Source organism: Crocuta crocuta, unplaced genomic scaffold (assembly GCF_008692635.1).
Source record: "Crocuta crocuta isolate KB4526 unplaced genomic scaffold, BGI_CrCroc_1.0 scaffold129, whole genome shotgun sequence".
Taxonomy (NCBI): domain Eukaryota; kingdom Metazoa; phylum Chordata; class Mammalia; order Carnivora; family Hyaenidae; genus Crocuta; species Crocuta crocuta.
The window spans coordinates 220,061-246,868 of NW_027551571.1; the positions used below are offsets into that span (position 1 = coordinate 220,061).

General features: G+C 44.6%; 1 long non-coding RNA gene across 1 annotated transcript; it reads right to left on the reverse strand.

The window, feature by feature from the left end:
• Positions 1-24,131: 24,131 nt before the first annotated feature.
• On the reverse strand, positions 24,132-25,937 carry LOC144220727 (uncharacterized). Its single transcript, XR_013331840.1, has 3 exons — positions 25,737-25,937; positions 24,342-24,494; positions 24,132-24,248 (listed from the first exon to the last, which is right to left on the reverse strand). It is a non-coding gene; the product is annotated as an uncharacterized LOC144220727 (long non-coding RNA).
• Positions 25,938-26,808: the final 871 nt, after the last annotated feature.

The window sequence follows — 26,808 nt, forward strand, 5'->3', positions numbered from 1 at the left end:
GTGGGAAGTGGTCCCACCCATTTGCAGAAGAGTCTGGCTGTGGCTACCAATACGTGCCTCAAATGTGCTGTGCCATGTCTGGCTTCCGGGTCTTCACACTCAGTGGCCTCTTGCCTGACGTGCTCTCCTCTCCCCTCGGTCAATTTTTACTTCTTCAAGCTCAATGCAGACATAACTTTTGAAGCTTTCCCATTTCTAAAAGACCAGGTAACGCTCACTGTTGAAATACTCTCAGGGTATTCTCTACCCCTTCTTTGGATAGTATCCAAATAGAGAATTCAATAATTAATTTACTTATTTAAATCATTAACTAAGATGGTAATTTGTTATTTAATTTTGTACCCCTCCACTGAAATGTCCATGCTGTAGGGGCAGGGCTTAAGTCCCTCTATTCCTGCTATGGCTTCAGCACCCAATATGTGTTTAAATGTTTATAGAAATGAATGAATAAGTGAATGAATGAATTAGTGTAGGAAACACAGGGAGAAGAAAGAAAAAAGAAAAAGTGACGTGCTTGATTTTGCATACCATGAGTTGCATACCATTGTGGACTATTGAAAAGGCTTCTCAAATTATTCAGAATTTAGCTTTAGTAAAACTTGAATTGATTGAATCATCTTGCTCATTTAGGGAATGTAGGAAGAGGAGACATTTGAGCTACAAGGAAAGATGATGGTAATGGACAGGGTTTAACCTTGAATGTAGTGAGCAAGTGGGCAGCAGTCATTACCATTTGGGAGCAACTTAGGTTTTATTTATTTGTATACAATTTTGATTGCCTGTTTGATCGAAAAATACTCATTATGGAATATAAGAATATTTTGGTAGTAGCTTTATGTTTAATTGCAGAAATACATAGAAGTAAACTAAAATCTGATGTTATGAGCTCACATTTTGAAACATTCAAGCCCGTTATTTCTAAAATCAAGACTGGATAAGTCTAATTTGTACAGTGTACTAATTTTATGACATTTAAGTCTGAAGGTATCTCAAAATGAAAAGTTCAAAATTAATTTTTGTACACTTGAAACTAATGTAACATTGTCAACTATACTTCAATCAATCAATCAATCAAAATTCAATTTTGAGGTTGGATAGATAAAATGCAGCAGACTGTGGTCTTCCCATAAATAACCCAACTAGTTGTCCAACTCTTTGAGGCCTGAATATGCTTCTATTTTACTCCTGGCTCCAAGATTTATAACTTCCTCTTATTTATATTGAATTCTTCACCTTCTGTTTCTTTTTTCCCCGCTCCTGTCTTTCCATAGCATTTATTAGGTGCCATTATAAGCAAAATACAGCCTTAGGCATTGTGTGTAGAGGATTGAAAAAAATACATGTTTTTCTCGACCTCAAGCAAATTCTAGTTGATGAGGTAGGCCTGTAAAAAAACAATGAAACAACCACAATCCAACATAATAAATACCAAGAAAGATACAAATCACCGTGGTCACCCATAGGGAGAAGTTGACAGTAAAGCCAGTGGAGGCTGGGGTCAGTGGGTCCCGAATTCTTCCCAACATTTGTAAGTTGCTTTATGACCGATCCAAGACAGAGGCTGCCCATAGCATCTTATGCACTCATGTGCCACGGCGTCAGGGCCTTCTGATCAACAGTGTAAGTCTGTGAGGCGCCTGGGGGCTCAGTCGGCTGGGCATCTGACTCTTGATTTTGGCTCCGGTCATGGTCTCATGGATCATTGGATGGAGCCTTGCATCTACGCTGACAGCACAGAGCCTGCTTGGGATTCTCTTGTTTTGATCTTCTTTATAATCAGCTCCCATTTCTTGCATTAATAGCAATCTAAGGATAAAAATTTTAAAGCCAAATCTCAAAAAGAAGCTAAATATGACGTTGAATGCTTATATTCCCTTTACTGAATATCTCAGGTCCTCTTAAGTGGTTCTATGCAGAGAGAACTTAATCGTACTCAAATTATTTGTGTTAAGCTTGCTTTTTCTCTTAACCAGGCGAACTCCCTGAAGTCAAAGAGCAGGTCTTTAATAGTGCATTACCAACAATTACAACGATATGTAGTTAATATATTCATCTTGTAATTTTCAAAACTCTTTCACTTAGATCGTCTACTTTAATTCAGAAGACAGGTGGGGGAGGGTGAAAGGTATTCTTATGCTTTCTTACAGGGTAAGGAGAGAGGAATGTTAGCAAGTGCTCAGATTGCCCACAGTAAGGAGGGGCCGAGAGTGAGGCGTGCTGAGCCCCTCTCCTTACTCTGGTGGTCCTCTCTCTCTGCTGCTTCACCCCTTCTGCAGCAGCCCGGGCTCAGTGGGGTTTAATGAGTTCATGTAAAAGCATGTCCTTGGCTCGATTGAGCTGTCTATAAATCCTGAGCCCAACATTCTCTAAGGGAAATTTCCTCATTTCTCTGAATGAAGGAAAGAGATAGTAAAGAATTTGAAAGCACTGATAACCTCTTTCAAAAATGTGAACTGAGTGGTTGTTGGGAAACACGAGTAGAAAGGAAGACAGGACATATATATAGCACAGAAAAAAATACCGAGGCCAATCCTCCGTGCACTTTCCAATGCAGTGCCAAAGAGGACAAATGCCGGCCAATGACAAATGCTCTCAACCTTACCCGCTGTGGCCGTGACGCGGCCACGTCAGCCAATGACAGCGGCACCCCCTCCACCCAGCACCTGGGGGTCCGCGGCACGCTCAGTTGCCTTCTCTCCTTTGTCAATGATAGGATCTATTGATGCACAGACAGCGTGTGGGGGAGGAGGTGCTGAAGCTGCAGTTTGCAGACCATTTCCATAACTTTCGAGAGAACTGGCAGGTCGGAAATGAGTCGATAGTTCAGATAGATTGTCAGGTAATAAGGAAAGTCATTAGAACACGGGAATAACTGCAGCTGCTTTAAACTGAGCAGGAATTCAGCCAGATGTCAAGGTGGGAGCTGCGCAGCAGGCTGTAACAGAAGCCCCGTCTTCCCTGGACCCCCCAAAGAACCATGTGGGCCGTGAGTTCAAACAATAGGTTGACAGCTGCAAGGCCCAAATTGCCTCCATCTCTCGTGCAAGGGTGGCCACAGTGAAGTCAAGAAAGACAGATTGATCTCGTGTTCAAGGAGTCATGGTGCTGGGGGAATAAAAAACAGGGACTGGGGCTCAGTAGCCTCAATTACTTGTACGAAATGAACTGGGAAATTTTGGCAAGTCGAGAAATTAAAAGCCACAAAAGCTGGTTCAACATTCACTCTGCCATTAAGAGATCACACTTATTCCCGTCCGTATTCACTTCTGTTGAATCGCACAATGCTTGGCTTTCAGGTCCCTCCATTTTGGGGGTAACTCGAGTGTCCAGAGAACATGTGAGGAGGAGAGGCCCCTGCTGTGGGTCCAGACTTCCAGCACCTCCCCGCGTTCAGACTGTCTTATGTTGATCTGCACAAAGAAAACTTCAGATGAAAGGCTTTTAGGACTGGCGCGTGAGTTGAATGCTAGCACACACACAGATTACTCTAGAAATGCTGGATCGATCGACACCCCTCCCCACCCCCCCGTTAGCTTGGAGGGCTCACGTGACACTTCTGTTGTCCTGGTTTCAAAAGCGACCATGCACATGTCACGTGACTCACTCACATCCTTTAAGATATTTGTTCCTATGAGATCCGGCCGTGGCCATTATTTCACAGGAACAAAAAAACAAATGCAAAGATTGCATGTAATTTTGTGTCCTCGTGATCTTTATTCCTGGGTTTCCATTTCCCTGGAAGGCTTTGCTATTACTCCAGGTTATTCTTTAAGGCCAAATCAAGTGTCACATCTTAGAGGAACTTTTCCTTCCCATCATCTACATTTCCATGGTCATTTATTGACTTATAGATCTACTATAGCTCTATTATTGATTGTTTCTCCCTTAGTGTACTCGGTATATACTTTTATAATGGGCAACCGCTTATGTGGCCTCTCCTCTCATCAGCTATGAGCGTGGACCATGACTTATTTATTTAGTATTCCCAGTGCCTAGCACGGTGCTTGGCACGTGGTCAGAAATCAATAAATAACTGTTGCTTTGATATTCTCTGCATCGCAAGGATGAGATATCAATCGGTTGAGCAGCAATAAATCAGAAAGAACAGAAACTTACATCTAGGACTGGTCATGTGGAATTTCCAGATGCTCAGAGTAAGCCATAAATAAATGAGAGTCCATTTGATCTGGCACCCACGGCTGCTATTGATGTCCATACTGCAATCAATGCGGTATCTAAACTCTGAACAAGAGAATGGATGACAAGAACAGAGGTCAAACATGAGTTTAACTTGCTCAGCAAGTCAAGACTTGCAGATGTCAAGGTACTTGAGACATCTTCTTGAATGAGTTCCTTCTCAGGGACCTCGGCTACTCTTGGGTTTTTGGTATAATTTCTGTATTGATCACCCCAAAAAATAACTTGCTGTCTTTTCCTAGAAGCTCCATCACTCACATTTCTTTCCCAACTATAATTTCTGGTTGTGTGTTTTGTGTTTCAGACTCCCACAAGCCACCACCTAGCCCTCCGGCTTCTCGTGATCAACTGCAGCAACTCCTGCCCATTTTCTCATTTGCCTCTGTGGTTCTCTCATTCACCCAGCCCCTGGATTTGGTCCAGGGAGGGTGCCCCCTATTCTTTGGCCCTGTCTGCCCCAGCCATCAGTTCAATCTACCATTCAAATGTACTAATTATTTAAAAAGAGAAGAAAAGAATCTTCAGATATCTCCATCTCTCCCCATCTCCCCATCTCTACTACTTCACCTCTTACTCAGGTGTAGGGCCTGGATTATTTCCCTACTTCTGTATCTAATTCCCATCCTCTGTCCACAGAGTTTCCAGATCATATTCCTAAACCATTGCTTTCCACAACCAATGTCCATCATTTCATTCAGGGCTAAGTCTGGGTTCTACATAGTCTGGTTGCCTTTCTCCTGGTTTCTGTCTCCTTTCTGGGAGCACCCGACTCACCCCTCCTCCTGTTCAGCCTGGCTTCTTCTGGCTCCTGGGGCATCTCCCCAGAGCCACGACTCAGGTCACTACCTCAAACTGGAGAGCCGCCCCATTCCTATCTGAGTAAATCCTATGTCTCAAGACTCAGTTCAGGTTGTACTTTCTCAAGGAAGGCTTTCCGGATTATTCTAGCCCAAAGCACATTTCCTCTGCCCTCTGTGTGCTCAGAGCATTGCCCCAGCTAAGGTCGCCATTTATAAAGGGCTGGTTCTGTACAAAGTACTCATGTGGTGGTTACCGTGCACTACTGTGTACAGATGTTCTTCTGTTAGAGCGTAGAAGAAAAGATCTCAAAGTTTATTCACCAATGTAACCTCCACAAGGGCTGAGAACCGGGACAATGGAAAGCATCCAGTAAGTTTGTCGAATGAACAAATACACATATACAGGCCTTGGAACTCTGATCTGAGGAGGTGGTAGAACACTTAATGGGCCCAGGCTATTCCTGAAACAGACCACACAGGACTCCCTGCGCCTGTTTCTAGAAGGGCACAGAGAAGCAGTGGGAGCTTGGCATAGCAGCCTAGGGATTAATTCCCACTCTTGGAAAAAACAAAACAAACCACATCAGTGATCCCAGGAGCCCCTGGGCGATACGGTTCTGGGGTATTACCCACAGCTTCCCTTCTCCATTGGGGATTTTTTGGAATTTCTATCTAATTATCAAATGCTCCCTTCCCACCTTACCATGACCCTAGAACTTTCCTGCCAGCTCCATGATCTTCCAGATCAGTTGCTCTTGCCAGGTGGGAAGCACTGACAGGAGGGGTATCGGACACCTGGCCGTCTGTCTCAGTCAGCAGGGTCATCTGGGGGAGACTTTGAAGCTGGCCCTGTGTCCCAGGAGATGGCTTGTTCAAGAACTTGAGAGCAGCACTGATAAGATAATAGGAGGTGAAGTGGGACACCTACACATGGTCCCCCCCAGTCACATCCACCCAGTGTACAGTGTGCCCAGACCACACACGTGGAAGGACTTGCCTTCTCTCACATGCACCCTGTAAGGTAGATACACGTCCTGCATCTTTCCAATTGCCTATGAATGATCACCATTTGGCCGCTTGACGATAAGGTTCTCATAAAAGGTAGTCATGCCTCTGACAAGTCCATGCCATCATAGAAACTCTGACCAGTTAATGGGCCGGTGATAAGACTCGAAAGTATCCAACTGAAACTTGATTAGTCTGGTATTCAAATGTTTTAAATGAAAAACAGCTTAAAAGTATGCTTAACACATGTTTAGAATATTCATCCAATATAATGTAAAAACTTTATGCCTGCATATTCTATTTCCTATCACACCTTTGTTGTTTTATTATCATATTATTACAATATATTATCAATTATTACAATTATTATAACATTATAATTGCATTATGATACAAAGTGCAGTTGTATAAATTTTGCAGTCATATATCTTTAATAAAATCAAGAGAACCAAAGAGACATATATATATACATATATAATATACATAATAGAACAGTTATTACATTTTAAAATCAAAGAAATGTGATCTTATAGCTCTACCTACATATTTATCATTTGTTGTGTTCTTACTCTTTCACATGGACCTGAAATTTTATATATTGTCATGCACCCTCAGCCTGGAAGACTTCCTTTAGTATTTTCCGTAGTGCATATCTATCAATGTTTGTTTATCAAAAATGTCTTCGTTTTACCTTTGTTTTTAAAGAATACTTTCATTAGATATAGAAGACATATTTTTTTCTTCCAGTACTTGAACATGTTCCGATTTCTATGGATTTCATTGTTCTGAATGAGAAGTCAACCGTTAATTATATCATTATATTTTTACAGGTGAATTGTCATTTTTCTCTCACTGCTTCATAGAGGTTTGTATTGTCTTTGGATTTTTAGAGGTTGGACTAAATGTCTAGATGCAGTTCTCTCTGTGTATCTTGGGGCTGTTTGAGTTTATAAATTTATAAAATCAATGTTTTTATCAAGTTTAGGAAGTTTTTGGACATTATTACTCTATTTTGTGTGTGATCTGTATTCTCTTCATCTCCTGGAACTCTGATTACATGTAGGATGATATTCTCGATGGGTCCCTTCATTTTTATTCAATCGTCTCTCTCGGCGCGCTCTGGATTGGATAATTTTTGTTGGTCTATCTTCTTTAAGTTGATTCTTCTGTCATCTCCAAGCTGCCAATAAATTCACTCAGTGAATTTGTTTACATGTATTGAATGTTTCAGCTCTAGAAACTCCACCTGATTCTTTGGCATAATTTTCATTTCTCCATTACGATTTCCTTTTTTTTTTTTTTAATTTTTTAACATTTACTTATTCTTGAGAGAGAGAGAGAGAGAGAAAGACACAGAGCATGAGCAAGGAAGGGGCAGAGTGAGAGAGGGACACAGAATCCAAAGCAGGCCCCAGGCTTCAAGCAGTCAGCACAGAGCCCAATAAGGGCCTCGAACCCACGAACCGTGAGATCATGACCTGAGCCAAAGTCAGACGCTTAACCAACTGACCCCCAGGTACCCCTCCATTATGATTTCCTATCTGTTCACTTATTCATAGTATATTTTCACTCAATTATTTGATCATATTTGTCTTTAATTATTTGAACATATTTATAATAACGTCTTTTACGTTATTGATTACAAAATCCAACATTAAGGCCCACTTCAGGATAACATTTCCTTAGTTTGGGCAGGACTCTCCTTTTTATTTTTATTCTTAATAATTTTTGGTTGAAAACAGAACATTGCAGATAATACATTGAAGCAACTGTGGATTCTGTTTCTTTCTTTTTTTTTTCAGAGTGCTGTGAGTTGTTTTCCGTTGGGGACGGATTGTTCATCTTGTTCTAGTAGGCAGTTAAAGTGCCTGCGCACAAACTATAGAGTCCACCTTCCTCTCAGTTCAGTGTTGTTTTGTTTTGTTTTGTTTGTTTTGTTTTGTTTTGTTTTGTTTTGTTTGAAGCCTGCCTATATATGTGTTTCCCCTGTTCCTGTTTAGTTTAATGTTTTTAAAGTTTTAACTTTAATTCCAGTTAGTTGACATACAGTGTTATATTCATTTCAGGTGTACAGAATAATTTAGTTTAATTTTTAACTGTGGATTTAGTCAGAGGTTATGATCATATATCTCCAGGCAATAAGGTTGCTGCAGATGGCTAAGCTTTGTGCGAATTGGGGGAGGCATTTTAGAACTCCCCAAGTCTGTAAGCCTCTCCGGGTTTTGTGCTAGGTGCTCTAGGGTCTTCCTCACAGATGCACTTCAGCCATTACCCAGGGTCGCAGAGACTTTATTATCTCTGTCTTGTTTCCTTTCTTTGTAAATCTCCCCTTTAAAGGTCCATCTTTGGGGCGCCTGGGTGGCTCAGTTGGTTGAGCGCCCGACTTCGGCTCAGGTCATGATCTCACACTTCGTGGGTCAAGCCCCGCGTTGGGGTTTGTGCTGACAGCTAGCTCAGAGCCTGGAGGCTGCTTCAGATTCTGTGCCTCCCTCTCTCTCTGACCCTCCCCTGCTCACGTTGTGTGTGTGTCTCTCAGAAATAAATAAAACATTAAAAAAAAAAAGGTCCATCTTCTTTGCCACACCCAAATTAAGTACTCCACCCTAGCTGGCTAAATTGTCTTTTCTTTTTTTCTTCTTCTGAAAAAGCTGGGGGACAAAAATGGCTCAGGGAAAGAAAGTCTCGGACTTGTCATTCTGACCCACAGCAGTAATAAAGTTTTGCACATTGTTATATAAGCATAATAAGAAACATGTAGAGAATGTGTGATCCTCTCAAGCTTTTGAAAAAGCTCTGTATGGCACTAAAGTGTATGTGGTACGTTGTTCACAACAGTGCCTGGGTCTGCACGTATTTCTATTCTGCTGTTACAACGGCCAGTTTCTTTTGTCTGTTTGCATACGGAATGTCTGTTAAATGCTACTAATCTTTCAAGTGTTTTAGCTTCTCTTTTTAAATAAATTAATGTTAAATAAAGTAACTTATCATAAGATGAAAATGCATTCAATAGGAACATCCAGGAACATTTAAAAAATACTAAAAACATGCTCATTCATGATGTTGTGGTAACCTAAATTTTGGCAATGCGTTCAGAGCAGAATTCAGGTGGACAACTGAGGCAGGATGAAGCTATGCCTTCCTAACTCCTTCATATCTATTTGTTTCTGACATTTTATTTGATAACTGAAATATCTATATCAGAATCACCTGAGGTGATGCTTAAAATTCAGAAATCTCAGTCATCCAGTATCAGCAGGTCTCCATGTAAAACTCAGAGAACCTATATTTTTAAGTAAGCTTCTGGGGCAAGCGTTATGTATATTGAAATTTGCTAAGGAAGGTTTTAAGCGTAAAGGAGCCTGTTTAATGATCACATTAGTGGGCCTTGACTGTACTCATTACTGGACCTAAAATTCTTATTTACATTAAAATAAATACATTTACTTTAAGAAAAGAATCAAGGGGCGCCTGGGTGGCTTAGTCAGTTAAGCGTCCGACTTTCGCTTAGGTCATGATCTCGCGGTTCGTGGGTTTGAGCCCCGCGTCGGGCTCTGTGCTGACTGCCAGCTCAAAGCCTGGAGCCTGTTTCAAAGTCTGTGGCTGCCTCTCTCTGACCCTCCCCTGCTCACGCTGTCTCTCTCTCTCTCCTAGAAATAAATAAAAAATATTTAAAAAAAAAAAGAAAAGAATCAAAACAAATCAAAATGCTATGACACTCAAAGATGTTCAGTTGCCATCACTTACATATGAAATTTTAGAAACAATTTAAGTATCCAGCAATAAAAGAATGGCTACAAATCTGTGGTAATGAAACTGTACAGTATAGAATAAATATTACTATTATATTATGGGAGGGAAACTAAACATAGTGACGTAAAAATAATGAAACAAAATAAAATTGTATGTGTGCTATTAGTAAGTCTGTGTAAATGTAGATATTGCTATAACTGAAGATTAAAAGAAAATAAAGTCAATTATGTTGAGGTAACAATATCCTTATTAATGCTTTGATATTTTGATAGAACTTCAAAAAGAGAAATTTAAGGAAAGCTACTGACAAATAATCAAACTATATACTATAGATTTTTTTGAAGTGTATTCAGTTCACTTCTTTATCTATATATATAAGATTCATCAAGCATCACCTTTCTCTGAAGTCCTATAGAATTTGCTAACTGTGACCCCCATTCAGGGCTTGCTCGCAGAAGAAGTGAAGGAATTACCATCTCTGGAGGGAAAGAGTGTTAGCAGAGTCAGAGGGTGTTGGAAACCTGAGGGCTGGGGAATGTCTCAGGGACACGTGGGTTCAAACCCACATGCAGTGGATTGGAACCCAGGGGGCGGCCCTCACGTCTGCCAAGGTAAGGGGCTGGGCTTTGTCTTGAAGACGTTTCCGTGTGTAGACGTTTCCGGTTGAGCTTGTGTTAAGAAGGAGGGAGTACTTGAGAGGGAGAAGCAGACAGACAGGATAAGGAAGGGGACCCACAGCAAAGCCGTGTCATTGATGAGCAGGGACTCCCGTCGTCCTGCAGGTGTTCAGAATAGGACTTGTGCCCAGAAACTTCCCGCCTCTGTGCTAACCCGGACTTCCTTCCGGATTAGCGCTTTCTTGGAGGAAATAGCACGCTGGCCGGTAAGACTTTGGTAATAAAAGGGAATAAGAAAGCAAACGTGGGATTTGGGTCATTGAAGAGCCTCTGTGTACCCTCACAGGTGAACATCACTGATCATCTCCAGAATGTCTGTAAGTAGCCCTGGCTTGTGTCCTCACTTTATGGATGTAATTTTGAAGTGTCCTGAATTGAAGCTTTGGTATATTTGGTCCAATTTCCCTGCCCCTGCTCTATCTCACACACCCATATCATCGCAGCCCTGAGGTGTGGACCACAGGCTGCTGCATCAAACACCCCAAACCTAAAACACTTGTTACCTTCTGGAATCGCAGAGGGAAACCTGAGTTCTGTCATGAGGCTGACGGTGACACTAACCTGGCGCTTGTGCAAATCGCTGCTACGGGATAGAAAAGAAGACACCGTGGTGCTAGGAATCACACAGACCTACATATAAGCAAAGCTACCTGGGAACCAAATGGCTAGAAAATCCTGTAAACCACTGAAGGGGAAATGGCACAGGGAACCTCCGCAGGGAGCCTCCACCGGGGCGGGTCAAGACTTCCCTGGAAGAAAGGAGTCTGGGGGCCTGGAAGGCCTGCCGTGACTTCACCTGGTGGGGCCGGTCTTCTGCCTGGTGCCCCTTCATTCTGGCCTTTTCCTGCTCTAGCCCCACGGTTTTCTTCTCTGAAAGCTGAATAGTGCTTTCTTTTTCATGCATGGCCTTACCCCACGTTGCTGGCCTTTCTTCTCTTGCTAATCAAGCTCAGGCCCCTCCCTAACTCTCTGCGCTCAGGACCCCCGCACCCACTCTGCAAGTCCTGAGCTGTGTCACTCCGGCATCTAAAATTTAAGTCTCCTCCTGGGGGCTGGAATCGCGTTCTTTGTTCAACGCGATTTAATCTATTGTTCTGCCCCGTGTACATTCACCGAGCAACGGAAAACGTAAACAATCACAGCGGATGTCCTGAGGGCAGCGCACAGGTGGGCCGCTGGCTCCTGCGGCCTGCCTTCGGCCTGGCTTCGACGGTGGCTTGTCATCTCACACGGAGGGTAGTGTTTAACCCACCTATGTTTCCCATTACGTGAAGTCATTTAAGGAGGTTTGCTTCTTTTTAATAGCCAAAATGAGACAACTGAATATTTATCCTTTTAAGCATCTGTTAAAGATCAAAATTACTCTTTAATCCCAATTATGGTTATTAACCAATTAGTTCTTCCACATCTCACTTAAATAATTTATTGCAGAACACTCAAGGACAATTCTCAGACCCAAGTACGGCTTCAAGTTCACATAATTGCATGGCATTAAAACAACATCCATGCCAAGAATAAGAGGCTATCGGCAGCTCTGCCTCAGCGCTGCACGGCAGGTTACCTTCTCCAGGGCGTGCATACTCGCGGCTGAGTTGAGTCTGAGGACCTTGCAGAAATTTGTGGACAGAGGACATAACAGCCAACCAGACTGTGAGAAATGCCAACTGTATACAGATACTGCAAGACTTGGTAGAATAGGATAGAAATGTTTAGAAAGACTTGGGATGGGAGCTGAGTGAGGGTGTGTGAGCGTGTCTGGGAGTGGGAGTGTGCACGTGAGAGTGTGTGCATGCACACATACCTGCATGTGAGTGTGTGTGCACCCGTGTGCATGGGGTGGGGAGAAGTGGGAGGGGCAGGTAAAGAGACTCACTGTACTGAAGAAACAAGGACAAAATAACAACAATAAAGGTCTGAGGGACTTAATTATTTACTGTTTCAGCCATTAAATCACGTCGCAGAATGGGAAATGGACCACATCTGCGTGGATCACATCTGCATGCTTGCTGTCATTTGTTTAACGTACAGTCTGAATAACATATTCACAGACAATAAGGCTATTCTGTACAAGACCACTTAATCCTTGAAACATTTAGGATTGAGGGATTTACATTATTCTGAAGTCTTAGAATCACTGGTTTCGACTGAGAAACAGAGATTGAGGAGGAAGGATTTGGGAGCAATCTGGCTAAGAGGTGATAAGATCTGGCTGGCCCTCAGCATACCTTTCTGTCTCGTGCATCTGTCACCTGGAGCAGAGGCTGTCCCACGCCAGGGCACAGGGCTCTGTGAACACAGGACGGGCCGCACTGCAAACCTCACCTGCCTTCCTGACCAGTTGCCCTTGTCGAAGACAACTGAAAACCAAGAAGCGGGCAGGGCTGGTGGCTCCTCTCCTGTGCCCTCCCGTGACTCTGGAGAGAGGAGCAGGTAGAAATAGCAGGCTCGGCGTTTGGCCAGCACTCAAAGACGTATTGTCCCCTATGGGTAGGGAAAATTTCTACTGGGAAATACTCGCATTTCTTCACATTCTCATTAGCTACACCTTCCAAAATGGCACAGATAAACTTCCTCTTTAACTGATATTCATGGAGACAGTCTAGAAAGACCCAAGTATAACCAAGAGTAAATATAGCCCATGATATGCATTCCACTCTGAGAGATGATCTTGATCAAAGATTTTACAGGAAAACACCTCTCATCACAGAATAAGGCCAAAATTTATTGAGACCTTGAACGTAGAATATATAAAAAAAAGTTTTTGTGAATTTTATATTGAAGACTCTCTAGGAGTCTGAATTAATGTTGCTGAGCCAGACTGGCTAACAGGAGCAAGGTTACCGTGCAAAGTCAAGAATGCTTAACTCCTCTCAGACACAAAAATCAGCTCTGAAATGAAAGGGTTAGAAGAATCACCAATTCCATCAAGTTACACCATTTTATATGAAGGGACGTGATTTGGGGTTTCATGCCATTGAAATATAACATCCATTAGTAAAATACAAGACCATAATTTTATAGCATATGATGCAAGGAATTGTCACAGACAGAATCACCTGTATTTATCAAGCCTTAATCAAGAAATGGAGTAGAACTCCTATCTGCCTCCAGCGTAACCATTGTCTTGACCCACAGGGTGCAAGGGTTATTTTTGCCAGTTTCTGGAATTTATATATATAAGCTGGAATCACACCACACAGCCTGTAGTTTCTCATGTCCAGCTTCTTTTCTTGACATTGGGCTTCTAAGATCTGCTGAGTTGCTGCACACAGCTTGGGGGTGCCTGTCCCCATCACCTCAGATCCCCAAGGTGTAACACCGCAGTTCATGGGTGTGTTGCACAGGTGCTCTTTTTCTAGTGCGTAGCCACTCCGAGTAGCTCTACTCATGGTGTGTTTGTACAACTGCCTGGTTGTTTTCCAAAGTTGTGCCAAGTCATGCTTTGGCCAGGAATGCATGGAGCTCTGGCTGTTCTGGTCTTCGATATAAGTTGGCTTGAAAAGTCTTTCTTCATTTTACCTCTTCTGACAGTACTCGATTGTAAAGTTAATTTGCATTCCTGATGATGAATGAAGCTGAGCATCTTTTCATATATTCATTGGTTATTTGATATATTTTTGTGAAGTGTCTATTTAAGTGGCTTGCCCATCTTTCGATTGGCTTNCAGTTGGCTTGGAAAGTCTTTCTTCATTTTACCTCTTCTGACAGTACTCGATTGTAATTTGCATTCCTGATGATGAATGAAGCTGAGCATCTTTTCATATATTCATTGGTTGTTTGATATATTTTTGTGAAGTGTCTATTTAAGTGGCTTGCCCATCTTTCGATTGGCTTTTTTGTTGTTACTGATTTGTTCACGTTTGTTACATATTCTTGGTGTGAGCCTTTTGCTAGATAGATGTATCTATTCTCCTTCTCTATGTGGTTTGTGTTTTCACATTTTTAATGATATATTTTGATAAAAGTACTCGATCTTCTTAGAGTCAAATACATCACCATTTTGTTTATAGGTTTTAGTCCTCTTTAAGGAATCTTTGCCTACTCCTACTCATAAAGATGATCCATCATTTTCACTTAAAAATATTCTTTTTTTAAAAAAAAATGTTTTATTTAGTTTTGAGAGACAGAGCGCAAGCAGGGGAGGGTGAGGGGACAGAGGATCTGAAGCGGGCTCTGCACTGACAGCACAGAGCTCAGTATGGGGCTCAGATCATGACCTGAGCCAAAGTCAGAAGCTCAACCAAGTGAACCACCGAGGCGCCCCTAAAAACCTATTTTTAATATTTCCCTTTTAGATCTGTGTATATAAGAATTTATTTTTGTGAATTGGTAAGGTAGGAGTTAAAATTAATTTGTCCGCATATATATCCAATTGACGCAGAACAATTCATCAAAAAAAGTCTTAATTGTCCCCTACATTAAGTAATATGGTTTTTAATCAATCAGGTCGCTTTTATGTGTGGGTAGGATTTTGTGCTCCATTTTGCTCTGTTGGTTTATTTATCTATCCCACCATTCTGCCTTGATTATGGTAGCTGTATGGTAGATCTTTCTATCTGGTACTTACATCCCCTGGTTACATGTTTGTTCTTTCAAGATTGCCCTGGCCAGTGATATTTCCAAATGAATTCTAAAAACAGTTTTTTACTATTCCAAAACAAGAAAAAAAACTCTGCTAAAACCTTATTTCAACAGATCAGTGTGAGACAAATTGAAATTAATGTAAATGCTGATTTTTCCAAGCTTCGGGCATGGTATGTTTCTCAGTCTATTTGATTTTTTAAATTTCTCTCAATACCGGTGCATAGTTTTCAGTGTAGAAGCTTATATTTGTTTTAATATGCGAGGGGTTTTGATGCTTTCATCAATTTAACTTTCTACTCTGTACTGTTGCCATATAGGAATTTGATCAGTTTGAGCATCTATGACCTTATAACTAATAATCTTGCTAACTTGACTTTGTAATTCTAGTGGTTTATCCGCAGACATATTTGGAATTTCTAGACACATCATCTTGGTAGCTGCACAGTAGTGAGGTTCTAACACACCAAATATAGCAGCTTGTTTCTAGGTGAAGACTGCTCAGACATATAAGGTACAAAGAATGCACATTTTCTTTTACCTACATTTCCTTCTGGAATCTCTTCTCTACTCGAAAAACAAAGAACAGACAGACACACTCAAGCCCACAAAGGGGGTTGAGACTATCTGTGTGTGTGGGCGCACGTGGAAAGGAAGAAGAGCAGAAAGTAGACAAAGGGGGTGATATTTTCTCACGTGCGCGTGAGGCTGGGGCTTTCCTATTGATAACCTTTTATGAGTGTGGCTAATCAGAAATGCAGTAAGATTTTATAGGTGAAATAAATGATATGTGGTGTGGCTGAGAACTGCATGTTATCAATTTGTGCATTTGTAAATTACTTTTAATGGCTGTAAAAATGATTGTTTAACGGATTCATCTGCACATGAAAACTATTCTGTTTCTTGTGAACAAAATAGCAAATAACTAACTCCACAGTCGTTCTTCTTCCTGTTTTTTATTAAATGTCCTTTTGGTCTCTTTGTGACAAAGTGATGTGAAGAAAAACACGTGAGAATAATATTTCACTTAAAATTAAAGGGTATGTTAATTTCTACGTTTCTCAGAAAAAAAATGGTTGAATAATATGTTATGGGACCATGATTAGAGTACACGCAGGATATTGAAGTAAAGACCAGCATTTCCAAGTTACTATAAAACCTCATGTTTCTGTTATAAAATGGGAATATTTGAATAGGGTGATATCTTTCTGTTATTCTGGCTCATGATAGATGTTAAAGTCATTGTGTCATTTAGTGTCCTGTAAAAATATCATTGACCAAATACATTAGTATCGTAAGCCAGATCCCTCGATGGTCCTGGGCAGGACTCTGGGCCCCCTGGGGGCCCCCTGGGGGGGGGGTGTGCAGGTGACCAGGATGAGCCTGTGCCCTGGGCCCCCTGGGGGGGGAGGGCAGGTGACCAGGATGAGCCTGTGCCCTGGGCCCCCTGGGGGGGGGAGGGCAGGTGACCAGGATGAGCCTGTGCCCTGGGCCCCCTGGGGGGGGGAGGGCAGGTGACCAGGATGAGCCTGTGCCTGGTCTGTGGTCCTGATGCAGCTTCTTAAGCATGTTGACAACTGAAGGAGTCAAGAGAAGACAGAGAGAAATCGTACTGGAGGCGGGAGGTAGAAATCAGGACAAAGGAGGGGTGCCTGGGTGGCTCAGTCGGTTAAGCGTCCGACTTTCGCTTAGGTCATGATCTCACGGTTCGTGGGTTCGAGCCCCGCGTCGGGCTCTGTGCTGACTGCCAGCTCAGAGCCTGGAGCCTGTTTCAGAGTCTGTGTCTCCCTCTCTCTCTGACCCTCCCCTGCTCACGCTGTCTCTCTCTCTCTCCTAGAAATAAATAAAACATTAAAAAAAATTAAAAAAAAAGAAAAGAAATCAGGACAAAGGAAACGTAGGGAATACACGTTCCCAGAAGAAGGTGATTGGAACCGCAGTAACCTCAAAAGAGTGTGGAACATTGTTTTCTGTAGTCCTCCCCATTTCTGCTCTGTCCCTACACCACTGTTGGCCATGAGGCATCAAATGATAGAAATGGGGGCCAGTGGGAAGTAAAGCAATAACTGCATCACACACAGATATGAGAATCAAAGAGCAACCATATTTGTGGCAACAGGAAGGCACCACCAGACCACCCCATCTGGCATGTGAGCTGTTTCCTAGAACATTTTCTACAGATGCCCCTAGAGACCCGTCACAGAAGGCCGTGAATCTTAAATAATAAAATCTATTATGGACAAATAGAAAATGTTATATTTTTATTCATAAAAATAACTAGACATTTGAGGCATAGGGGAAAAGCCATGGTTTAAAGATAACATGTGAAGGGANTTAAAAATTTTAAAAAAATAAATAAATAAAGATAACATGTGAAAAAAATGATTTTTTAATTGTCTATGAGCCATCAGTGGGCTACAGGTGCCAAAGAAGTTATTGCTTTTTAAGGTTTTTTAAAGAAAAGTGTGGTAAGAGGGGAAGAGGCAGTGCCATCTCCCTAACTACTTTGAGCTGGTCAGAGCTCACCTCTGGTGTCTGTCTTCATCTCTGATTAGATTCCAGAGACCAGAGAGTGTGGAGTTTGACAGTCAAGGGAAGATGCTGAGGACAGAAGCCTGGAGGAGGGTGGTCACAGGGGGCAACAATGGTTGTGATGAGGAATGTGCATCATTAGACAAATCTACCTAACCCTGGGGGAGGGGCCGGGACAAATAGTTATAGGGTGTATATTAGTCAGGGTCCTCAGAAACAGAATCAATAGGCTGGCTGATTGGCTGAAGAGAGAGAGAAAGAGAGAGAAAGAGAGAGAGAGATGGATGGATGGATGGATGGATAGATAGATAGGAGGGGCGTTACAGCAATTGACTCATATAATTATGAATACTGAGAAGCCCCATGATCTGCCATCCTCAAGCTGGAGAATCGGGGATATGAGTGGTGTAGTTATAGTCCAAACTCAAAGCTCTGAGATCCAGGGCAGCCAGTGATGAAAGTCCGCATCCAAATCTGAGTGCTTGAGAAACAGAAGAGCTGACCTCCAGCGCAGGAGAAGATAAACATCCCTGTTCAAGCAAAGGGGCAAATTCACTCTTCCTGTGTCTTTTGTTATATCCCTGCCCTTAGTAGTTTGGTCGGCTGATGCCCGCCCCACTGTGAGCGTGATCTCCTTTACTGGCCTGTGGATTCACATTAACCTCTTCTGGAGACCCCCTGGAGGACACACCCAGAAATACCAGCTCTCTGCAGATCCCTTAGCCCACTCAGGCTGACACATAAAATTAACGATCACAGGGCAGCAGCATGCACCCACGAAAGGAAAAATCTAATAATAAAAGCCTTCCAAGTTGGATGGAGCAGCCTTGAGAGGAAAGACGCATAGCTGCACATGAAGTAGTAATAACAGCACAGACAGCACATGGACATAACAGGTAAGTGTGAACACATCTAAGTGTCCAGGCCCACCATGGGGGTGGGTGGGCCGCCGGGCTGTCACTCTCCTCAGCCTAGAAACTCTTGGGCTGCTTAAAAAGGCATAAGATGGCCAAGGAAACCACTTTCACATTGACCTCTACATTTCCTTTCAGTCTAATTAAAACTCAACTTGTTTGTCAAAACCATCACTATCAAAAATTGTATGATTCCATCAGTGGCTCTTCACTGGCCTGAAAGCTCCCCTATCTTACTGTCGCTCATCATTTGGGGTATATGTCCTTAAAATTTGATGAAAACTATGAGTTAGCTTCTCAGAAAAAATGTACTTATAAACAAGTTTTGCTGGGGCACACGCATATGTCCATGCACACACACACACACACACACACACACACACACGACTACAATTTCCCAATTGCAGCATGAAGCCCTACAGATCCAAAGCTCACAGCTCAGCTTCAGAGTTCCTGATATTTTACTAATAAATCATAAATTCGTTGATGACAAGGAAAAAGCAAAGGCACTTAAAGACTAAGATCCCTGGGCACTACCAAATGATCCCCAGGAGAAGGGACAGTCGACACTTCCATACACAAAGATGCGACTTACACATAACTTCTAAGGGGAACTTATTTGTATAAAATGACATTTGAATGTGCTTCTTCCTTAGTTTGGTCAAAGCATTTGTGTTTGCAGTGTGTGTAAGCCATTACTCACTTCTAATTATTATCCGTGTTGAAGACTGTGGTTATCAAACAGCAGGTCAGGGAGGCGGAGGCCAGCGTGTGGTTGCAGATCTGACAGGGCGATGTCAGCCTCCTGAGCAGGTAGCTTCCCTCTCAACACTCGGGGTCCTCGGCCCTGGAGGGACGAGCCTGGAGTAATGACCTGTGGCGTTTGTCCCAAATGGGGAATCAGAAGGATTCGTGATCCTAAGTGCCCACCAGCCTGGGAATGCAGGCCCCCAAGTCCAAGTGGACCCTCCCCCCACCTGCAATGGTTTCCACGTTTATGTTGCCTGGAAAAGTGCTTAGTCTCAGCCACACCTCACTGGCCTCCCATACGACTTGAAGATAACTTACTTCTGGCACTCTGTGCGTGGCTTAACTCAGGAAACAAACACACAGGCCTTACCCCAGGGTCTCGCACGTCGTATGAGCTTCATTATGGGCAGTTTCCAAGAGTGGAGTGATTTCTAACAAGATGGATGCTCAGAAGGAACAAAGTCCTCAGAAAGAGCATCATTTCAGCGCAGATACTCATCCATCCTAAGGTACCAAGCAGGATTGGAGGAGTTGCAGTGTGTCTCTGTCTATCCAGACCTGCACACACGTGGACGAATGTACTGTATTTACACATCACCAATACACGTAATCACAGAAAGAATTACTGACATCTGTGCATAAATAGGCTGTATATGCCGTTTGTGCATTTCCATACACGTCTCACACTGGTTGCTCTTGGTCTCTATCATTTTCTTACCTGTGCTCCTTGAAACCCAAACATATCTGGCCTTTCCCAATTCTGCCCATCACCTCCTGCCTCCCCCTAAAATCGTCTTACAGGTTTTGTGCCGAAAGTTTCTCATCCCAGGAGGCACCGGTGATCTGGGCTCAGGCTGGTTCCTTGTGTGCAGCCCCTCTTGGGCCCTTTCCTTTGTCCCGTCTCCCACAGAGCAGCCAGGTTCCGCCTGCACACGTGCTACTACGGCCCCCTCCCTGCCGGGCGGTGCGTGTGTGCGCCCCCCCTGCCCTGGCTCCTGTCTGCGCCTCCTGCCCCCGCGCACCGTGGGCTTGTTCCCCGGGATGCCACGGGGCCTCACCCTGTCTCGCCGTCACCTTCCCCACGTGCACTGATTAGCCACAGAGCCCAGCTCAGGCCGGCCCCGCGGGGAATGCCCTGCAAGTGCTCCTGTCACCGGTGCTGATGCCCTCCTGAACCCGGTCACTGTTCCAAGGTCCCTGGGCTCCTGACCATCCACCTCCAGGGTGCTCAGAACCTGGGGCCACCCCACAAGCATCCCTTGAATGAATCAGTGAAAGGCAGCTTTGGGGGGAAAACAATCTCTGTATGGCTTGATTTCTTTGGATGTGGGCACAATTTACAACTGACAAAAGGGCCATAATTTAGAACAATCTATCCTAAAAGGTTAGTAACTTATTTAATTGTCATGGAGGTTTCTCTCCTTGTCTCTTTCTTTACTGAAACCCTGCTGGGAAGAGGGGCTCTGTGACTTCAGCGCCCACAACCACCGACTCCGCATGAGGCACACAACGCGGATTAAAAATGTGTTGATAGATAGATTTTGGCACTCTGGGAAATTTCCTACAATGATTTTGATGAGTCAATATAATTAGTGAATGTGAGCAACAAATCCAATCATTTCTAAATTCTTCTAGGCTTAGAAGCCTCCTGATTCCCATTGTTTAAAAAAACATTCAGCTTTATAGTCATCTCAAAGAAGATTAGCATGCTATGGAGTAACTCCCTGCACTTACTAAGTACATGAGATGAAATATCTTCCTTTTGTCCTTTTTTTAAGTTTCTTTTGGTTTTGAACGTGAAAGTGTACATGCAGGAAAGATGATGGATGACTTCATGCCAGGCGTCTTGATCCTGAAGTTTTATCTATACAATTTCCTTCATAATTTCCTGAAACTTTAAAAACGAGTATTTCCCTCAACATTCCAGTTATGTCTGTTACGATGAAGGACAGGAAGTTAATGACTGATCTGTTCTGGGCTGGTCGGGGTCAGAGACCGTAAAGGTGCACGGACTCGCAGTCTCTGCGCAGTACGATGTGCTGGCGTGTTGTGGTCGCAGGAAGCAGACAAGACATTGACCTGTCTACACATGATAATGTGCTGTCACCGAGTAGGTGTCCTGAGCCAACTCTGCCGTCAGTCAGTCACTAGGGCTTAGAACCCCCTGGGACTCGGGACCCCCGACCACGCACAGCATGCTCCCCACTTGGCAAAGGTCATCTTCAATTACAGAAGTGGGTTCTTTGGAGAGCAGTTTTCTCCACATTTGCTAAGTCAAGAGATACGAGGGTGTCCCCCCTTCACCAGAAAAAAAACATTTCCTTATTTCCTTCTATTCTCACTGGTGCTTAGACAGTCCTGCTGAAAGCCTGCTGCCGGGTAACTGAGCACATCCGGGGACGTGCTTCCCGTGAGCCCGCTGTCGTCCAGCCACCCCGCACACAGCTGCGGAGCTCACAGCACGGAGCCCGCCTCGGTCCCGCAGCCGTCCGGACCACGATGTCACGGAAGCACAGGTGCACTGCACCCAGCGCTACGGGGTCTCGTCCTCGGGGAAAAGCCTGCTGAAGAGTCAGTGGGAACAGAAGTAGCAGGTAATCCTGTCTGTCCTGAGAGTCCCCATCTAATTCCAGGTAGAGATGATTGAGAGAGGACAGCATACACCCCCCAAATTCATTAAAAACGGGGATTAATTTAGGTGAAAGTGATGGAGGAGAGTCAAGAGGGAAGTCGATTCCTCCAGCTCTTTCCTAAACTCAGACACAGAACAGTTTAGACATGCTCGCTGAGGCGTGGGCCGCGTGCTGGCACCTGGTAGGCAGTCATGATGGATCGGCCACAAGTGTTTTGAAGGTTCAAACCATGTTAACTGTTGCCACAACCATTACAGGACAATCTTGGGAGACCCTACTGTCCACTCACATGTTCGTCTATTCACCGAGAAAACATGTGTGTGCTCCTCTCATGTGTCAGAGATCAGCATGGCTGCCGGAGCCACAAATGCCACAAAGCACAATCCCTGCTCTACAGGCATTTAGAGAACCGCAGAGAAAATATGGATGTCTAAACATATATGGATAACCTAGTACCGGGGCAGAAGAAAATATAGGCTGCAAAGAGAGCAGAGAGGAATCAGGGCATGACAGTCAGAAGGGTCAGTGGAATCCGTCATCGGGTGTTGGTGAGAACATGAGGGGAGAGAGACGTGATTCCGAGCAGAAAGGTCAATGGAGCAAAAGCTTAAACATGTCCCCTGCTTCCGCTGGAAACATCCTATAATTTCTAAAGTCTTTCTGGGTTACCCATAGATGAGGGTGTATCCTTATGGCTGAAACTGAATAACTTGATTGGTGAAACCTTTTAAAAATGAGAAAACATTTTAGAGGGGTGGATACAGCTTCAACTCAGTGTTTTCAGAGAAATCATTTCTAGTGTGCAAGCAATGCGATGTGCATGTCTTCCAAAGTGACTAAGTTCTCCCTAAGATGACGTGAAATCAGGTAAGTTATGGGTGATTTGAATTCTCCAGGCAGCCCTACTTGGACAGCCCGCCTGGCCTCATCGGGCGTAAATCTCAGCTATGAAGTCTGCATGGTTAAGACTTTGCTCCATGTGAGAAAAGGTTTGGAAAGTTCTGCGACTCGGAATGTCTTCTGCCGGCAGATAGTATGCACTGCATTCTCAGTGACCTAAGGAGGAAAGATTTCTGACCCCAGAACAGTATGCAAACAATGGCGATGGCAGGTACCGCCATGAGGCGTGGCCAGGAAGCACAGGTGCAACTGTGGATCTTCTTTTTTTTTTTTTTTTTAATGTTTTATTTATTCTTGAGCGAGAGACAGAGGCAGAGCAGAAGCACGGGAAGGGCAGAGAGAGAGGGAGACACAGAATCCAAAAGCAGGCTCCAGGAGGGGCGCCTGGGTGGTTTAGTCAGTTAAGCGTCCGACTTTCACTTAGGTCATGATCTCGCGGTTCNGAGCAACAGTTGCTTTGCCGGTTGTGCAAATAATATTCTATAAATGCTTGTCCTTGACTGATAAGCTCTCTGTGTCTCACTATGATTTGACATTTTCACGGTCACAGAACAATGCATAGCCTTACAAGTATGAAAATCTGCCTGAGGTTTCTAATCGCATCATGGTGACAGAGAAACCCCCATGCAAAACCCTGAATTGTGTCCTTCAGCTGACGGTGATTCCAACCCTATGAAATGTCCTTTCCAGTTGGTAATGGGAATTTCCAATGGAAACTTCTTTTCAAGGAAGAAAATGTATTATGAATTGAATAGTACCAGTAAGCTCTGAAGAGATTTCAAGAATGAACTTCTGAAATCCACAGAAAATTCTGGAATAGTTGTTTAAAAATTCTCTCTATATGTGCTTTATAGCTGGTCCTATCCCAATTACAATATGTGCTTTCTAAGAATAAGGGTCATAGATAACTCTTCAATATTCTTTCTATTGCTCAATAGTGTCCCAAGGTCTTGATAAATGCTCAATAAATATTGGCTAAATCAATTAAGGAATTAATCGTATCCATGGTTACAGCCAACTAGCTCTACAGAATGTGTTCTTTTTTTTTTTTTTTTAAAGGTTTTTATTTATTTCTAAGAGACAGAGAGAGAGAGACAGCGTGAGCAGGGGCGGGTCAGAGAGAGAGGGAGTCACAGACTGAAACAGGCTCCAGGCTCTGAGCTGGCAGTCAGCACAGAGCCCGACGCGGGGCCCGAACCCACGAACCGCGAGATCATGACCTAAGCGAAAGTCGGACGCTTAACTGACTAAGCCACCCAGGCGCCCCTACAGAATGTGTTCTATGGAGAGAAGGGATGATGTCACTAGGTCATGCAGATTGATTGAAATGTGACGCCATCTGTCAAAATGAGAAGCAAATCTACTTAATGAGGAAGAGAAGGATCAGTAGAAACAACCCGTTTATACACGGATAACTAGACAATAAGCCTGCAGCAACAGGTGCTCAGGGACCGGAGAAGGTGACCCTGGGGATATGGATTTGACATTGCTCTCCTTGTTTTCGGATACCTAAGGGACAGAAAATGGACATACTTTTATTACTTTTGCTATGATCAAATCCTTGGTATGATGTAGCACCATCAAAACAGGTGTCATACCCACATCCAAACTGGTAGGCTATTCAGGAACATGGCGGTAGTTGAGAGGCAACACAGGGTGACCTTCGTCTCTTAGTCCCATGAGTATTGAGTCGCACATTGTATTGTATCCTCGGCCATCCACTGTCGTGTCCCCCACCATCAGTTCTTCATGAGTCTGAGCAAAGAAAAGGTTTGTGAGACAATTCTGAGAGATTGCAGCTTCAAGTTAGCTTTCTAGGGAGAGAATCCAGCCCATACAAGGTGCTGGGGCGGCCTGTGGGTGCTGTGATGAGTGTGGGGTGGGCACTAGCGGACCCTCCACACACTGGCTCCAGCCCTGCGGGGCTTTCCTCTGCCACCTGGGCCCATGTTTGCTAGAAACACTACTCGAGCATGCTATCTCTTAGTCTCTTAGGAAGAAGAGGCAAGTTCCTCTTGAAGCGATGATGGTGAAGGTGTCCAGCCTCCCATCTGGGGGTGGCTCTGTGGGTACACACATCTGGAAAAGTCCATCAAGCCATACACTTAACAATTTGTTATTTTTATCCTATGTCAGTGACAGCCCAAAGGTGTTTGCAGATGACTCTGGGTGAAGGCTAGCGCGTGCTTTCCATGGCACATGTGTGACAGGGTTTCTGACGTACCCTGACCCGACTTCAAGCCGCATCACTCTGCGAAGTACGTGCTACCTTGTGCTGACACATAAGGTAATTATTTCTTTGAGTTAATTATGTACGTACACTTGAGTTAGTAGTTTATCAGTAACGTTCTTTGCCCATCTATGATTTATGTACTAATCTTATTAACTTTACTTATTCATTATTTTATTCACCGTACAAGCATGTCCTGTGCCCCAGATACTGCAGCAATTGCTACAGACGCAAGAATGGCTCAGACCTGGTTCTGCCATTGAAACTCGCTCTGTATTCATGGAGTCAGACACACATGCCGTCACACACACTGCTGTGAGTGCCGCGTCTGCGGGACGGGCGTTGTTACCGGGAGAACACTGGCAGCGGCAGCAGAGGCAGTGATATTCGAGTGAGGAAAGGAGACACAGAATTCTAATGACAAATGTAGAGGTCAGGCAGCAGGTGAAAAAGACAAAGGGAAGATCATGTGACACACACACATATGCACAAGCTCGCATGAGTGTGTACATGCAGACACGCTTGGGCATACAGTCACACGCATGCACCTGCACACACAACAGCATGCACCTACGCACACCCCCCTCCACTGGCAGTGAACCTTCTCCTCCCGGTTCTTGAGGACCTGGGGTCCCTCGCTTGCCCCATCGGTCAGAACCTTGCTGTGCTGAGTGGTAAGAGACAGAGAGAATGATGGAGGCAGCGGACTGAGCTGTTTCACAGGGACGGACGCGGGAGGAGTGGGATGCGGGCAGGCAGCGACTTACAGGTGGTTCAGGTGCTCGGTGGAGACAGGGTCAAGGGCAGGGAAGCTGCCTGTGGGTCCTGCGCTCCCATCCGCCCTTCTTCACGCTCCCTGGGGAAAGAGGTGGCTGAGGTTTCCTGCCTCTCAGACTCGCCCGCTTTCTTCTGCTTCCAACAAATCCCAAGGCCAGAGTAGAGGCTCGGGTTCATTCCGGTTACAGTAATAGGAGGTGCTTTTCCACCCAGTGTTTCAGGGGCTGGGCCCTCTACAGACGTGACCTCTAATGTGCCAAACAGGTCTGTGAGCTCAGTGTTTAAAACTCGGTTTTGTGCAGGTGGAACGCAGGGCCCGGACACGGTCCTGAGCACGGCTGGTTGGGCCTGTGGTCCATGCTGCTGCTTCCTGTTCCAGACCTCACCCATGGAGCCACGTGCACAAGTCACTGTCATGTCACTCACATCCCAAGGAGTCACAAGCTCTGTGTGAGGACCCCGCCGGCGTCCCCGAGCGCTGTGAGCCTCAGATCCACAGACCGCGCTTGTGCTGTTCCCGTCACGTTTCTACAGCTCGGCCCAAGCTGTCGCACTTAGGCTGAATGTTAAATGTGCTTCTCACGTGAAGGTTGGGCCTCCCCGTCAGACGACGCCAGCGCCCAGTAGTTGGTGACGACCTGGGGGTTGAGCAGCTGGTCACCGTCTGCGGGAAGGGCATCTGAATGTGATTCAAGTGCAGGAGACACGCAGACCCCGCGCTTTACTTCGTCACCGTGGGACTTGAGGCGGGTGACGCGCTCAGGGGCGAGGCCCAACCACCAGCCTCCCACGCGACTCCGGGGCCTCGGGGTGGAGAGAGGCCTGCAGGTGGGGCCGGAGCTGCTCCCAGAGCAGACGCCGGGGCCCGGGCCGCCCTCCGAGCCGGGGCTCCTCCACCCACCCAGCCGTCTGTGCTTTCAGGTCAGCGCGTGGCTGGAGCCCTCACATAAACTGGGAAGTGGCCTCGCCGTGGAAGGAGTGCAGCTCGAAACCACATCAAAGCGAGTGAGCCGGCGATCGGTGCTGCCGGCGCGTCCTGGGCACAGACTCACGGGCCCAAGG